Source organism: Choloepus didactylus, chromosome 6, assembly GCF_015220235.1.
Source record: "Choloepus didactylus isolate mChoDid1 chromosome 6, mChoDid1.pri, whole genome shotgun sequence".
In the NCBI taxonomy this organism is placed as follows: domain Eukaryota; kingdom Metazoa; phylum Chordata; class Mammalia; order Pilosa; family Megalonychidae; genus Choloepus; species Choloepus didactylus.
The window spans coordinates 70,348,384-70,365,283 of NC_051312.1; the positions used below are offsets into that span (position 1 = coordinate 70,348,384).

Below are 16,900 nucleotides of genomic sequence, written 5' to 3' on the forward strand. Positions count from 1 at the left end.
CAGTCTCCTCTGAGGCCACCGGCAGTGGTCTACCTGACTTTCCAAGGGTGAGGACACCCCCAGTAATCGGCATCCCAAGGCCCCACTCTGCTGCACTTTTTCATGTAACAAAAGAGAGAAGAGAATGAAGCACTAGGAGGAAGAAATCTTGGGGCCTTTCATTTCTTACCTATGGTGGGAACCTCATCATGTCCTTAAGTATACCATTTGTCCTTAATGCATATGGTAAAAGGGAGAAGCTGACATTGAGTTTGAGAAATTTAGATAAGGAGCCAGGCATAGAAGATTTCACATTTGAATTAAAGAGTTTGGACTTTATTTTGTAAATTATAAGAATAATTGAAAGTTTTTATTCAGAGGAATGGTATGGTTCAAGCTGGGAAGTTAAAAGATTTGGCCATGGTTTATGATATTGGTTGGGGAAAGAGACATCTTCAAGAAGAAAAATGGATAAGAGGCTATTTCAGCAGTACAGACAAAAAAATCACAGGGCCTGGATTATTGGTGGGTGCAGGAATGGAAAGTAAGACAGAGGCATGAGAAATATTATAACAAAAAATATGTTGGACTTCTTGACCAACAGACCTGTCCTATCCAGGTGGACATGGGCAGGTAACCAAAGGAGGGCAGGTCAATGATGCCTCAGAGTTTCAAGCCAGGTGACCAGAGGATGGTGGTGCATTGGCCCAGGAGTGGGAGACAGGAGGAACAGTGGGCTTGGTGAATAGTTCTTTATCAGGGGTGTATATGAGAATCACCTGGGGAGTTTTTAAAAACAAAGCTCAAGGAGCCAATCACTCAATTCATATGGAATGACAAGGGACCCCAAGTAGCTAACACCATCTCAAAAAAGAAGAACAAAGTTGGAGGACTTCTGTTTCCTGATTTCAAAACTTACTACAAAGTTATAGTAATCAAAACACTGTGATACTGGCATAAGGATAGAAAAGATAGAGCAATGAAATAGAATTGGGAGTTCAGAAACAAACGTGTACGTCTATGGCCAGTTGATTTTTGACAAGGGTGCCAGGTTCATTCAATGGGGAAAGAATAGTCTCTTCAACAAATGGTGTTAGGAAAGCTGGATATCCTCATAAAAGAGAATGAAAATGGACCCCTACCTCACACCATATATAAAAATTAACTCAAAATGGATCAATGACCTAAATATAAGAACTAAAACCATAAAACTCTTAGAAGAAAATGTAGGGGAAAATCTTCAGGACCCTATATTAGGCAATGTAGTCTCAGATATGACGCCAAAAGCATGAGCAATAACGGAAATAGATAAATTGAACTTCGTGAAAATTATAAACTTTTGTGCATCAGAGAACATTATCAAGAAAGTGAAAATAGAACCTTCAGAATGGGAGAAAATATTTGGAAATGATATCTCAATAAGGGTTTAATATCTAGAATATATAAAGAACTCTTACAACTCAACAACAAAAAGACAAGCAACCCAATTAGAAAATGGGCAAAGAACTAGAATAGACATTTCTCCAAAGAAGGTATACAAATGACCAAGAAGCACATGAAAGGATGTTCAACATCATTGCCCATAAAGGAGAAGCCACAATGAGATACCACTGCATACCCACTAGGATAGCTATTATCAAACAAACACACACACACAAAACAGAAAATAAGTATTTGTGAGGATGTGGAGAAATCTTCGTGTATTATTGGTAGGAATGTAAAATGGTGCAGCCACTGTGGAAAACAGTTTGGTGGTTCCTTAGAAAGTTAAACATAGAATTATCATATGATCTGGCAATTCCATTTCTAGGTATATACCTCAAGGATTGAGAACAGGTACTCAGACAGGTATTTGTACACCAATCTCTATAGCAGCATTAATCACCATAGCCAAATGGTGGAAGCAACCCAGTGTCCATCAACAGATGAATGGTTAAACAAAATACAGTATATACAAACAATGCAATATTATTAACCATAAAAAGGATTATTATTAATATTAATTTCATAAAAAGAATAAAATTCTGATACATGCTACAATGAACCTTGAAAACATCATGTTGAGTGAAATAAACTAAACACAAAGGGACAACTATTGTATGATTTCACTTATATGAAGTGAAATTTGCTACAGTAAGCAAACTCATTGATTCAGAAAGTAGATTACAGGTTACCAGGGGCTGGGAATGGGAGAAAAAGGAGTAACTACTCAATGGGTACTGAATTCCCGTGTGGGGTTGTTCTGGTTTGCTAAAGCCGCTGTTATGCAAAATACCAGAAATGGTTTGGCTTTTATAAAGGGATTTATTAACTTACCAATTTACAGTTCTAAGGCCATGAAAGTGTCCCAACTAAGGCATCAACAAGAGGATACCTTCACGGAAGAAAGGCCAATGGCATCCAGAATACCTCTCAGCTGGGAAGGCACGTGGCTGGTGTCTACTGGTCCTTTGCTCCCAGGTTCTGGTTTCAAAGTGACTTTCTCCAAAATGTCTTTGGGCTTCTTTCTATCTTAGCTTCTCTCTCTCAGCTCCTGTGCATCTAAGCATCTGGGGGTCCTCTCTTAGCTTCTCCAGGGCAAACTCTGAGCTTCACCTCTTAGCTCAGCATCTCCAAAGGTCCTTCTGTCTGCATCTCCAAGCGTCTCCAAGTGTCTTGGTCTGCATCAGCTCTTAGTTTCTCCTGGAGGCAAACTCTGGATTACGTCTCTTAGCTCCTCTCCAAAATCTCTCTCTCTGCTTCTCTGAGCTCCTTCTCTCTGTGAGCTCTCTTAAAGGACTCCAGTGATCTAGTTAAGACCCACCCTAAAGGGGTGGAAATAATTTTTTTGGGGGTGGTGGTGGTTTATTTATTTATTTACTTACTTACTTATAATACAAATGTAGGCTGCTAGGAAATCACCTCCAAGATTCTTGACCCAGGAAGGTTAACTAACAGAGATTTGAATGAGCAGATTTCAGTCCCCACAAGAGTTTTGGGCATGTTTCACTTACCTGTGAGTTAGTATTTCCCCTGAGGAAATGCTCAGGTATTTGGAGATGGGAGCCATATCCATGAATGTGGTGGGGATATGTCCTTGTGCAACCATTCAACAGCCTCATCTCCACACCCCATGTGTGGTGTCAGGAATGCAGACTTCGGTGAGGGGCCTGAGGACACAGTTGGGTCTTTGCCTGGAGTCTGCTGGTTCAGCCAAGCCATGAGGCAGGTGTGTGATGAGGGCCACAGCAGGGCCCACACAGGGGCCATTTATCAGGTGACCAGGTGTCATGAAAACCTTCCCGGTATGGTAATATCTCAGCTGAGAAGGACTTTGTCAAGAGGCCACAGAGCCTGGAATATTCAGAGTCTACATGCAGTTGTTAGGTTCTTGGGCCATGAAAATGTCCAAATCAAGGCATCAGCAGGCAATGCTTTCTCCCTGAAGACCAGCTACTGGTGATACCCAGCTCCTCTGTCACATGGCCAGGCACATCGTGGCATCTGCTGGTCTCTCTTCTCTCCCACATTTCTTTGCTTCTAGCTTCTGGCTTCAGTGGCTTTCTCTCTGTTTCTGTGATTTCTCTCTGTTTTCTGTGTGTCCTCCCTCAGCTTCTCTAGCTTTTCTCTCTGAACTTCTCTTCTTTCTCTCTTCGCTTCTCCATGGAAATAATTTAATCAAAATTCTCACCCATGGTTGGGTGAGTCATGTTTCCATGGAAACAACCTAATCAGTAGGTTCCACCCTAATCAAAAGACTAATAAGTCTGCCTTCCCCACCCCAAGATTGCATTAAAGAACGAGGCTTTTCTGGGGTATGTAGTAGATTCAAACCAGCACAGAGGTGATGAAGAAGTTTTAGTCATGGATGGTGTTAATGGCAGCAGAATATTGCGAACGTAATTAATGTCACTGAATTGTACACATGAAAGTGGTTTAAATGGGAAATGGTGTGTTGTGTATATGTTACCACGGTAAAACTAAAAAAAAAAAAAACAGCCTATGGAGTTTTGTGGTGATGGTACAGTTGAGTATCTCTATTGTGGTGGTGATTGCAAGAAGTTACATATGTGATAAAATTGCATAGCACTATAGACACCCCCTCAAATGGGTGCATGTACAATGGAGAAATGTGAACCAGCCGTGTGGATTGTATCAATGCCAATTCCCTGGTTTCCATATTGTACTACAGTTGTGTGAGATATTAACATTCGAGGGTGCATGGACCTCCTTGTCCAATTCTGTGTACCTTCCTGCAAATCTATAATGATTTCAAAATATGAAGCTTAGACAAACAAAAAGGTTCTCCCAGAAGGTTCTAATTTGGTAGGTTTGAGGTGGAGCCTGGGCAGCTCTATTTGAAAAAGCATTCTTAGTGATTCTGTTGCACTCTCTGGTTGAGAACCTCTGGTTTAATGGGTGAGATGTAGCTTCCGTTTTGCACGTGCTGAGCTCCCAGTGCTTGGTGTGAAGGCAAAGAACTCTAAACTAGGTTCTGTCATGGGCTCTAGGACCTGTTCTACCACTTACTGGGTAAGTGACCATGAACGAGTTCCTCTACCTCTCGGAGTCTTTGTTTCTTCCTCTGTACAATGGGGCTGGTAAACTCACCCTGCTTGGCCCACCTGCCTGGGGTGATGCCCGTGAGCTGAACACTGTGAGGGTTCCTCCTCCTGGGAGTCCCCACCTCCACTTCCAGGACGGGAATGTGCCCCTGGCACTGCAAGACTGGAGACGAAAAATGGGAAATGTGGATTTGGGGTCTTGGGCACAGAGGAATCAAAGCCACTGAAGTAGGAGAGGGTGTTGAAAGAGAATAGGGGAGAACAAAAAACAGAAGCCTGAGAGAATGCTGAGTGTAAGATATTCAGGAATCAGGAGGAAGAGGACTTGCTGGTGAGAGAAGGAGCAGTCAGGAGAATCCGAAGAACAACACAGAATCCACGGATGGAGAGAATTTCAGGAATAAGGGAGTCATTTATGTGTTTGAGCCCACAGGCAGGTGGAAGGACAAGGGGTCCCAGAAGAGGCTTTGGTAACCTTGGCCTGCAGCTTTAGTGGAATATTGGAGGTGGGGGCTGCAGAAGTCAAATGAAAATGAACAAACAGTGTGGGTAGGCTTTTCTCTCAGGGATTTTGACTGAGAATAATGAGCTATAGCACAAACTGGAGCAGGGTGTTGTTTTGTTTTCTTTTTTTAATATGATTCTACCATAATCTACAGCAAGAAATACATCTCCATGATCCAGAATGACACACCTATATACAGCCATGTGCACATACAATTGAAAGAAAACTTTTCTGAAATAATACTTTTTCTTACAATGTGCAAAGCATTCTATATTTTCTGTTATATTCTATTATGTTACTTGATTTTGTTGTATTTTATTTTATTCTGTTTCTCTCTCCCTTTTTAAAGACAGGTGTTCTCATAACACTGACTGCATGTTAGAATGGCTTGGAGAGCTTTTAAGAAATTTGGGTGCCCAGGCTTTGCCTCGAGTAGCTTAATTGGTCTCAGGGGTGGGAGTGGGGGCACCTGAGTCCCTTGAGGCCAAGGTTTGGAGCAGGGTCTCTGAGGCAGGAGGAGAAGATGGATATGGGGGGACAAAAGGGCCCCTGATTCCCATGCAGGAGGAACAGTGGGTGAATAGGGCCCTGGGGAGGTAATGGGGATAGTAAGTGAGAGGGATGCAGAGCAATGGTGCTCAGTCCCAGCACCCAGTGGAAGGCAGGGCCTGGGAGGGGATGGGGTGGGGGTGGAGCCCTGGTGGGAGGGGGTGTGGAGTGGGGTGGAAGACCCCTGTGGGGACTGGGAGAGGGAGGTGACCAGTTCTGGGATCCCTGAAGCCAGCCTGAGCTGAGCTCTGAGAGGTGAGGAAGAGACACGAGAGAGAGCGGCTCGGGTTGAAGGACCCTTCAGACAGCTCAGCCTGACTTGGAGGCAAGTACTGGGGTAAATACCCTGTGCAGGCTCCATTTTGGAGACTGCTTCTTTCAGGCATCTTCTCACGAAGTGCAGAATTTTCATCTGAATGAAAATTTTCGTTTAAAATTCATTGCAAGTCAGGCCAATTCAGCTCGGTTAGTGCAGTGAACATTTATCGAGTACCAGGCTGGCCAAGGGGATTGAGAGAATGGTGGAGCAGATCTAGTCCCAGACATCTGGATGTTCTGTAAATAAATATAAAATGGGGATGACAGATGATAGGGCTGGGCTCCCAGCCTCAGCTCTGTCACTTGCCGGCTGTGGGTCTCTGGGCTTTGGTTTTCCCTCTGGCATGTGGGGCTATTAGGCCTGGCCCTGTCCTGCCTGCGTTAGGGAGTCCTTGAGGATCCCGTGGGAGTGTAAGTTCTGTGGAAGCTGCAAGGTGTTAAGGAGGCCCCGAGTTAAAATAATCGTAATAAAAATAACAGCAAGAATAATGATAAGGATAGTGATGATCATAATAGGCCACACGAAGCTGCCGTTAGGGGCCCTGCTTTTCTCTCCTTGCTGGAACAGTGTGCTCTGGGCCAGCTCTTCAGTTTCAGCTCTTCTAGCTTCTACCTAGCTGTGTATTCTTAACCTCCATGAACCCTATTTTCCTTATCTATAAAATTGGGACGTATAATTCCTACCTGAGGGCTTACGTGGAGGCTTGAATGAGATAACACAAGATGGGAGGGACTTTGGTGTTGAAACTCTAAATGAAGCAGGAGCGCAGGGCCGGGAGGGTCTCTTCCTGGCTAAGCCTTCCTTTGCAGGGGGTTATTACAGGTGTGTGTGTGCTGGTGCCTTGTCTCTCCCCAAACCCTCCTCTGCTGGCACCTGTGCTTTGGGGTCAGGCCTGTGTTTCCACAGACAGAGGAGAGGGGCAGTTGGTCTCTGACTTTCTTCATCCAAGCCTCTCTACCAAGGGCACAGGCGTCACCAGTTTCCTTGGGCAGGAGTTCAAGTTGATGTTCACAGTCTCCTTAGCAATTTCCTAAGCAAGCTCCACTTTTTCAGGGGCTGACTCTTAGGTAGGGTCTTGTCACTCTGATGCAGTGGTCTCAGACTTTAGAGTTGGAGCTTGATTAAAAATATGGAAATTTATATCATATGAACCAATGACTCAGGATTCATTGGGACTTAACTCTTCCCGGCACCTGGAATGCTCTTCCCCTAAACATCCCTGTACAACGTGCCCCTTGGCCTCTTCCAGCTTTGCTGAAATGCTCTCTTCTCATCTAGACTGTCCTGGACACCCCATGTGATGGCAGCCCTTACCCCTGTCACTCCCCAACCCTCCTTGCTTCTTTTCTTCTATAGCACCTATCACCAGCTGACATACTATGCTTACTTATTTTATTTTCCCTTCTTTATTTGTATATTCTCCTGCCACGGTATATAAGTTCCTTCAGGACAGGGGCTTTTGATTTGCTCATTGCTGTGTCTCTAGCACCTAGAATAGGATCTGGTACTTGTAGGTGCCCAATAAATATTGATTCAATGAAAGAACAAATTAATTCTGATTCTGTGTACCTGGGGCAAGGCCTGGACTCTTTTTTAATAAGTTTCCCAGGGCATTCTGATATAGTGGGACGATTGTGAATCACTGTTCTTGTTGTTGTCCCCTATCTGTGCTGCAGCTGAGAAACCTGGGTTGTGGTCCTTGGAAACCCCTGCTTATTCCAGGAAGATGGCCTGAATAGAGGGCAGAAGCAGAGCAGAGGGGGAGCTTCTCCCGCCATTAATCCAATCTGACCTGAGCTCAGTTCTCACTGGGGAGTTAGATGGCCATTCGTAGCCTCCCCCTTTCTGTTACCCAACCTCTGCAAGCCTCCCTGACAGTAGAAGCCAGGTCCTGCCTGCTCTGCAACTCCAAGGCGATGTTTCCCCTCCCCTGGCTCCTCTGCCTTGTTATCTCAGGAAAATGGTAGGAACACAGCTCTGAGTCTCTGGTTTTAATTACCATACTTTGCAGTGAATCCCAATGGGCCAATGTCTTTAGCTGGGACTGAGTGATTCAGCCCTTACAGACCTCCAGAGGGAGGGAAACAACAGGATTTCCAGCTGATAGTCATCTCTGCCTTTGATTCTTGGCATTCGTCTACTTGCACATTCACTTCATTTGTTCATTCATTCATTCATTCAAGTTTTTGATGGCCACATACTTTGTACTGAGCACAAGGCTAAGCATTTGGGTTTAGCCATAAAAACAGAATATGGCCTTAAAGGTAGTAACTAGATGCAGTATTGCAAGGGCAAGTTGGGGTAGCATCGCATCAGTAATAATGCTACCTCTGGGAAGGATTACTTAACTCCTCAGGCTTCAGTCTCCTTGTTGAAAATCTGCCCCCACCGCATTGTTGTGAGGATGAAATGAGCTCATTCAGGTGGACACAGTTACTTTAGTACCTGGCACATAGCAGGTGCTCAGTGGACACGAGCCCCTTCCAGGTTCCCTGACCACCTGTTCCTGAGTCACCACTTCCTACAATTCAGCCGCCCCTACCTGTCTCCTTTCCTTTGCCATACTCAGTGTTCTCGTTTGCTAAAGCTGCTGGAATGCAAAACACCAGACATGGATTGGCTTTTATAAAGGGGGTTTATTTGGTTACACCGTTACAATCTTAAGGCCATAAAGTGTCCAAGGTAACACATCAACAATCAGGTACCTTCACTGGAGGATGGCCAATGGTGTCCAGAAAACCTCTGTTAGCTGGGAAGGCACGTGGCTGGCGTCTGCTCTGGAGTTCTGGTTTCAAAATGGCTTTCTCCTGGGACGTTCCTCTCTGGGCTTCAGCTTCTCTCCAAAATGTCACTCTCAGTTGCTCTTGGGGCGTTTGTCCTCTCTTAGCTTCTCCGGAGGAAAAGTCTGCTTCCACAGGCCGTCTCCAAAATGTCTCTGTAAGCTGCAGCTCCTCTCTCAGTTTATGTGCATTCTTCCAAGTGTCCCTCTTGGCTGTAGCAAGCTCGCTCCTTCTGTTTGAGCTTATATAGTGCTCTAGTAAACTAATCAAGGCCCATGCTTAATGGGCAGGGCCACACTTCCATGGAAATTATCCGATGAAAGATCTCATCAACAGTTGAGTGATCACATCTCCACGGAAACTTCCAATCAAATGTCTCCAACTCAATCAACACCAATATGTTTCCTGCCCACACAAGACTGCATGAATGATAATGGCATTTTTGGGGACATAATACATCCAAACCAACCCACTCAGTTTCTCTGTTTTCCTTTTTCAACTCATGTCCCCTTTTGATTAACCTAAAAATTTTACACTCTTCTTTCATGCCACTTGAAATTTCAAAATTAATTACATCAAAGTCATGGTTATATCAAACATTCTTTTAAGAATCCCATTCCCTGGAAACTTTGATCTGCTATTGTTTGGCAGTGACTTGCCTGACAAAATTCCAGCTCGATACAGCCTGTCCTCTTCTGCAGCTTGCAAACAAGACATGACTCTTCCCACACTTGAAAGCTGAGATTGAATTGTCTCTCTCTTGGACTTTGCTCATGGATCCAGTCCTCACATTGACCACCTTTGCTTTCACATCCCTTGCTTGGAGGAGGCAGAGACCTAGGTCCAGTTCTAAAAAAACAGGTAGAATAGAGCTGTTCCTTCCCTACCCACAGTGTCACAGGGGCACACTGATAGTCAGGGGCCCCAGAACCCAAGGTCAGCCAATCATACATCCATCTGTCTCTCAGGAAGAAACTGAGGTCCTGTGTAGGGCAGAAACTTGTCAGGCTCCCACAGTATGTGAACAGCAGAGCTGAGATGGGACCTCAGGTCTTCTGACTCTCACCCAGGCTTCCTTCCCTGCCCCATGCTGTTTTCCTGCTTAGTTCAGTCTCAGTTCTTCCTTCTGGTCTGCACTGTTTGGAGATATTGTGGTCCATGGCTAGGAAACCCAGGTTTTGGCAATGGTGTCTTCAGGGAATTTGCTTAGCTCTCTTCTGAGAATGAATGTCCCTCCTCCACCCCACCTCCCCATCCCTTTTGCCTGGCTCCAAGCTTCAAGTTCAGCTCAAGTGCCACAACTTCTGGAAGGTTCTCCCATCCCTTTGCAACCCCTCCCCACACAGCTCCCTGGCTTCTTCGCTATTTCACTGTATTTTAACTGGCTATTTACTTACTAAATTGTAAGGGCCCTGTGGAGAGGGACATGGCCTTAGTTATCTCAGTATTCCAGCAAATAGCACAGTGACACTGTGCTAGACACATCATCATTCAGAAAATCTTGTTGACAAAATAATACTCACAATCCCTCAGGGAAGTTGATGTGTTTACCATTTCCATTTCATAGATGAAGAAACTGAGTCTCAGAGAGGTTAAAAAATACCTTGCCCAAGGTCACATTCCCTGGAAGTAGTAGGATGGAGACTCAAAATTGGATCCTCTAGTTCTGGAACCTATGCCTCTTTCCCTCACAACATTCCTAGGAGCCTGGAGGGTGGGGACTAGGTTCTGTCCTACCCGGTTGTCCTGTGGCAGCCAGACGACCCCACTGCTTCTTGGAGAGGGCGGACCAGAGCCAGGATGATCCCTCACCCCACTAAAATGGTAGGCCTGTGCCCTGGAACCCTGGCGTAGGTGAGCCTCTCCTACACCCTTCTTGGCTCCAGGTGAGGGCTCGGGTCCTGGATCTGTTTCAGTGCAGGGCAGAAGGCAGGTTTGGTCAGGAGGGATTCCCCAGGCTGGCTGGCTCCTAGGACCCTGGCTTAGTCACCACCTACCTTGGCTTGACTCTGGTCAGGCTATAGTTTGACCCCCACTTCTTCAGACCTGTACCTCAGACTGGAGTGGCTCCCAGTGCTCCCAGGTAGACAGAGTCCTGATCAGGCACTGATCTTGATGACTTGGAGGGTTCCCAACCCAGAACCCCAGCTCAATGAACACTCAGCATGTGTCAGAAACTATTCTAAGTGCTTTATATAAATTAATTGATGCCCTGGGAAAATGGTAAGAACCATTATCACATTATTATATATGACAAGGAAACATGTATACAGAAGTTAAGGAACTTGTCTGGAGTCACAGAGAGGTGGGATTTGAACCCATCTTTTTGGTTTCAGAGCCTGTGCCCTTAACCACTATGGTAGTTTGAAGTTGTATGTACCCCAGAAAAGGTCATGTTCTTTTAATCCAGTCTTGTGGCTGTAGACCTATTGTGGGTGGGACCTTTTGATTAGGTTGTTTCAACTGAGATGTGGCTCATCCCATTCAAGTAGGGCCTTGATTCTCTTTTTAAAGTCCTTTATAAGAGGATAAAACGTATTTACTGACACTGAGATGAAATTAAGAGAAGCTCACAGAAACAGCCCCAGAGAAGCTAAGAGAGACAGAAGTTAAGAAAGAGAAAAACACCTAGAGAAGTTTAGAAAAAAAGCCACAGACTGAGAAGGCAGAAGCTGAAGCAGTGAAATCCGGGAGAGAAGGACCAGCAGACATCGCCTTGTGCCTTGCTATCTGACAGAGGAGCCCAGGCTCACGGGTAAGCAGTCTTCAGAGAAGGTATCGTCCTGTTCATGCCTTAATTGGGACATGTTCATGGCCTTAGAACTGTAAACTTGTAAGGTAATAAATCCCTGTTGTTAAAAGCCAGCCCATTTCTAGTATATTGCATTTTATCAGCTTTAGCAAACCGAAACAACTAATAAGCAAGGCTGTCTCTGTTGCACTGAGGTTGTCTGATTCTGCAAGACTTACTTGAATTTTTTCCTCATTCTCTTCTCTCCCGTCACCTCTTGGGAGAGAGAAGTTAGGCAGCAGGAACCAGCAAGCTGGAGGCAAAGAACTTAAGAGAAGAGTTGACTGTCTCCTCAGGAAGGAAAGACTTGTTGTCCAGGGGCTTCTAGGGTCATGTCAGAGATGAGAGATAATTGAAGGGTTGACAGCCATGCTTCAGGTTACTTTGTGAGAGTGAGGCAACTTCTATTTCCTTTGAAATAGGGATGAATAAGTTGGTATGCCTCTGTGTGCACATGAGTGTGCAGGGGTGTATGGATGTGTGTGTGCATTATATATGCACATGCTGTGGGTGGATGTGGATCGGGGGGTGCATTTATTTGGTGGCAGGCATATATGAGCAGGGCATGCAAACATATACACACCTGGGCGTGTGTGTGTGTGTGTGTGTGTGTGTGTGTGTGCATGTGTGACCAGATGGTGTGTGAGTCCCTGTTAACAATGGGTTGAGCTTTTTCCACCACCCACATTACCTGGAGCCACTTTCAGAACAATGATGAATGACAAGTAATTGTGCAACCATGAATCACTGTTATTTTTTATGGTTGGAAGAGAAAATCACAATGTAGTGATGAAATAAAACCAGAGCTCCCCAGATTGCTTGCCGCCAGCTGCTACGTCTCCCCCATGCCCCCCAAACCCCCCATCATCCCTTGGCCCAGAGCCTGCCTAATCTTTGTTTAATGTTTCAAAGATGTTGTCCTACACAAGGGATATTCATTCCCGGCTGTAAAAATACCAACAGATTTGCATGCAGTTGGAATAATGGAAAAATTTTAAAAAAAGCAAAAGAAAAGAATGGTCCAACAGTATTGTGCTTTATGGAGCTTAAAGAATCCCATATAGCTAATCAAATTACAGCCAACACTCAGGCAGCTTAAAGGTGTTTATACAGCCAAGCATGTGGGTTGCCAGCCCCAGCCTCCTTCGGCCTGCTCGGCCAAAAGCTTCATGTCCTCCCGTCTACTTCTGTGCCTTTGCCCAGTTTGACCAGGCTGACCCACTCACATTACTGGCAGTGGCAGCCAGTCACGAGAATTTTTAAGCAGCCTAGTACTGCATTCTGCAAGAGTCCTGGGTACTCTCATCTTTGTTCCTTGTTGCCTATGGTTTCCTCTGTTTGCCACATTGATTATTACCAGTCCTGACAAGCTACCTGTGGGCATGGCCACAGGTTTGTCTTCTCTGGTGTTGCCCATCAGCATGCTCCCAGGAAAATGGCTGCATGGCTCCTGAGCTCCTGGCTGCTCTGAGTAGCAAATACCCATTTCTCGCTGCCCACTGGAGCCCTGACCCCATGACTTGGGACCTTGCTTGGGCCTGTGCCTGTGGCAGAGGTGGAAGGTGGTGGGATCAAATATATATCTCTGATGGACACAACTATGTCAGTTTCTTGACCCACCTCAGGGCTACCCATGTGATTCTGCAGGTCATGCCCTCTAGCAGGGTGCCCAGACAGGGAGTAAGTGGAGGAATAAAATCTAGCTCATGCTTTCCCTTTGCCAAACCATGCATCCTGGTCTGAGTCGACTTTCTAAGAGCCTTTCTCTAATTGGGTTTTCCAAAGAGGAGGACTTTCTGTGACTCACACCAAGGTGCCATGTGCCAGCAGCTAGGTCATCTCTGACTACTACAGAGAAGAGATCAGCAGCCTCTGCTTTGGCAGTGGGTGACCTGGCTTTAACAAAGTTGCTGCATCCTGGAGGGAATGCCCTGCACTGGTGTGTCCCCAAATCCCAGCTCTCCTTCAGCCTTCTTTGAATTGGTCCAGCACTTGATCTTCTGTCTCTTTTCCCCACCAATCCACAGTTCCCTGTGGAGACAGAGCCTTGCTCTGACACTCCTGCCTCCACCCCTTAGCTGGGCCCTCTCTCCTCGTCTAGGCCTGGCCAACAGTCTTCCTCGAGGGGCTGGACCCTCCTCCTTATACCTCCAGACTGGGGCCCTGCTCCCATAGTCTGATCTACCTGGGGCCCAGATGCTTTGCCCACATTTTAGTTTGTAGGCTGCTGAAGGCAATATACCATAAAATGGATTGGCTTTTAATGATGGAAATTTATTAGCTTACAAGCTTACAGTTTTGAGGGCATGAAAATGTCCAAATCAAGGCATCATCTAGGCAATGCTTTCTTCCTAAAGAGCAACTGACAGCGATCCTTGACTTCTCTGCCACGTGGCAAGGCAGATGGTGGCATCTGCTGGTCTCTCCCTTCTCTTCTGGGTTTCCCTGCTTTCAGTTTTCTTGCTTTAGTGGCTTTTTTTCCTCTCTCTGTATTTATCCCCTTTATAAAGGACTCCAATAAGAGGATTAAGACCCACCCTAGGCCACAGCCTTAACTAAAGTTACCCCATGAAAATCTCCTTACAATAAATTTACACTCACAAAATGAATTAGCTTTAAGAACATGATTTTCTGGGATACATACAGTTCCAAATCACCATACACCATCCTGTAGGCCCACAAAAGTCATGTTCTTTCTATATGCAAAAGATATTCACTCTATCCCAATATCCCAAAAGCTTTAAATCATTTTAGAAAGAATATTAACTACAAAGGCTCATTGAAATTGGTATGGGTGTGGTCTCTCCTGGGACACAATTCCTTTCAGTCTGTGGACCTGTGAAACCTCAAGAACAAATTATCTGCTTCCAATATACCAAAGAGGGGCAGTCATCAGATAACTATTTCCATATTTCTCCCCATAGGAAGAAGTTGGAAGGAAAATGGGTCACAGGTCCCAAACAATTCCAAAACCCTGCAGGGCACACTTCATTAGATTTCAAGGTCTGAGAGTCATCTGTGGAATGAGGCTTTGTCCTCTGGGCCTAATGGAGTGGCAGCCACACCTTTTCCAAGTGCTTGCGCAGCGGCCGTGCTCTCCCTGAATACCAGGGTGAAGGCTCCAACATCTTTAGGCATTGAAGTGATGGTCAGGCTCTTGGCTCCACCCTCCTCAGGCATTGTGGTGGTGGCCAGACTGCCTGCAACCCCCCAGGCCTCTGAGAAAACTGGGGTGGTAACACTTCCTGAACAACAGGCGGAAGGCCTGCCTTCTCCAAGTATGGGGCAAGCTCATCCTTTCCACGCCCATGGGTGGGTCTGTTCTCTTGGCCTGAGAAGATGTCTTTGGTACAGACCTCAGCTTCCGTAGTTCTGCCCTCATAGTGGTTTTTCCTTCAGTCTGTCCCTTTTCTTTGTCCCTTTTGTTCCAGGCTGGCAGTGGTTTCTTTTCATACAGATCTCTCTCTCTTTCTCATATACACACAAAAACAAACAAACAAAAACAAAAAAAAACTTGTCAGTTTTACATCTAGTACACAGGGCTTCAAACCATCAGGCAAAAGAACTTTCCACATATCCTTTCTGGATAACTGCATTTCCAATCCTGACTTGCACTGAAATGGCTGACTGGATCCATGTTCAGTTAAACCCTCATATGGAGCACTGTCCTCTGGAGACTCATTTTCCAGAAGCTCAGGATTTTCCAAACCATCAGTTTCTGGTTTCTCTGTGCCCTGGAGCTCAGTTCTCAGCTTATCTTTCTTCTCACAGTTTGCTATAAGCGGCAAGGAGAAACCAGGTAGCATTATCCACATTTAGTTTGGAAATCTTTTCAGGTAAATACCCAAACTCATCAGTTTCAAATTCTGTCTTCCATCTGACAACAGGATTCAATTTTCCCAAGTTCTCTGACACTTTAAAACAAGGATCACCTTTCTTCCAGTTTGCAATGCCACATTCATTTCTGTCGAAGGCCTCAGAAGTACATTTGGCATCCATATTTCTACCAAAATTCTACGAAAAGTCTCACCAAAACAATTTAGGCCTTTTCTATCAAGCACCTCACAATTCTTCCTGCCTTTGCTCATTACCCAATTAAAAAGCCTTTTCCACATTTTTGGTATTTGCAGTAGCAGACCCCACTCTTCTGGTACTAGAACCTGTTTTACTTTGCTAGGTTGCTGAAAGCAACACACCAGGAAATGGGTTGGCTTTTAACAATGGGAATTTATTAGCTTACCAGCTTACACTTTTGAGGCTGCAAAAATGTCCAAATCAACTATCATTGAGGCAATGCTTTCTCCCCCAAGACCAGCTGCCGGCAGCCCTTGAGTCTTCTGCGACACGGCAAGGCATATGGCAGCATCTGCTGGTCTCTCCCTTCTCTTCCAGTTTTCCTTGCTTTCAGCTTCTTGCTTCAGTGACTTTTTTCCTCTCTATATTCATCCCCTTTGTAAAGGACTCCAGTAAGAGGATTAAGAGCCACCCTGGGCCACACCTTAACTGAAGTAACCTGATGAAAACCAACTTACAGTAGGTTTACACTCACAGGAGTGAGTTAGCTTTAAGACCATGATTTTCTGGGATATGTACAGTTCCAAGCCACCACAGCTCACCTGGCTTCCTGCATCTTGGGGGCTGGGACCTCCTGCTGATAGTCTCCTCCAATTAAAAGAGCACAATAGTCAGTGATGCCTGGAGGTGCTAGGCCTCTGGGTACCCTGCCTCTTTGTGGTCCATCCCCAGGTGTTGTCAGATTCTCCCACTCAACATTTCTGGCTTCTTCTTTGTTCTCACCAGCCATTCCTCTGTGATCCTAGCTTACAGCATAGCTGAGCCTGCCTTGAGTATTGCACCAGTGTAGGGCCACCTCTCTTGGGCCCTGTTACCTGGTAAAACAAACTACCTTTATGGAGTCGGGAACCCCCCAGTATGCGCCCTTGCTCACTAAGGAGAGCCCCTCAGATGGCAAAGGGTCTGCCTTCTTGGCTCATGAGTTCCCTGTCATCAGTCTGCAGCAAGAAGGCTTTGAACCAATTTGCTTTATGGACTAATAAAAGTGACCAGTCTTTTATAAACAAAGCTGGCAGGAACCAAATACAAAAAGAGCCTCTTCTTCTGGTCAGTTGTGTGACATCTGTAGGGGAAATTCCAGGTACTGGAGGGTTGAGATGGGCGTGAGAGGGGGGTCAAGAAGCGTCTCCTGCCCTCAAGTGAGGGACCCTGCTGCCAGCAGCTGGGAGTCAAGCTGTCCCTGGAAAAGGCCAGGGAAGCACTGCCCAGGCCCACAGTGCAGCCAGCAGGAAAGGTTTCCTTGGCCATTCCTGGCCCTCAGCCTGTCTTGCTCAGCAGCTTGTAAAGACAAGTTCTGGTGCTGATGATAAGAACAGCTGAACCCAGGGCACTCCTGGTAAGCTGAAGTCCTCCCTCTGC

General features: G+C 45.7%; 1 protein-coding gene across 1 annotated transcript in view; it reads left to right on the forward strand.

Annotated features, from left to right (window-relative positions):
* The window catches only part of GALNT18 (polypeptide N-acetylgalactosaminyltransferase 18), a 418,859-nt gene that overhangs the window by 197,366 nt on the left and 204,593 nt on the right, over positions 1-16,900 (forward strand).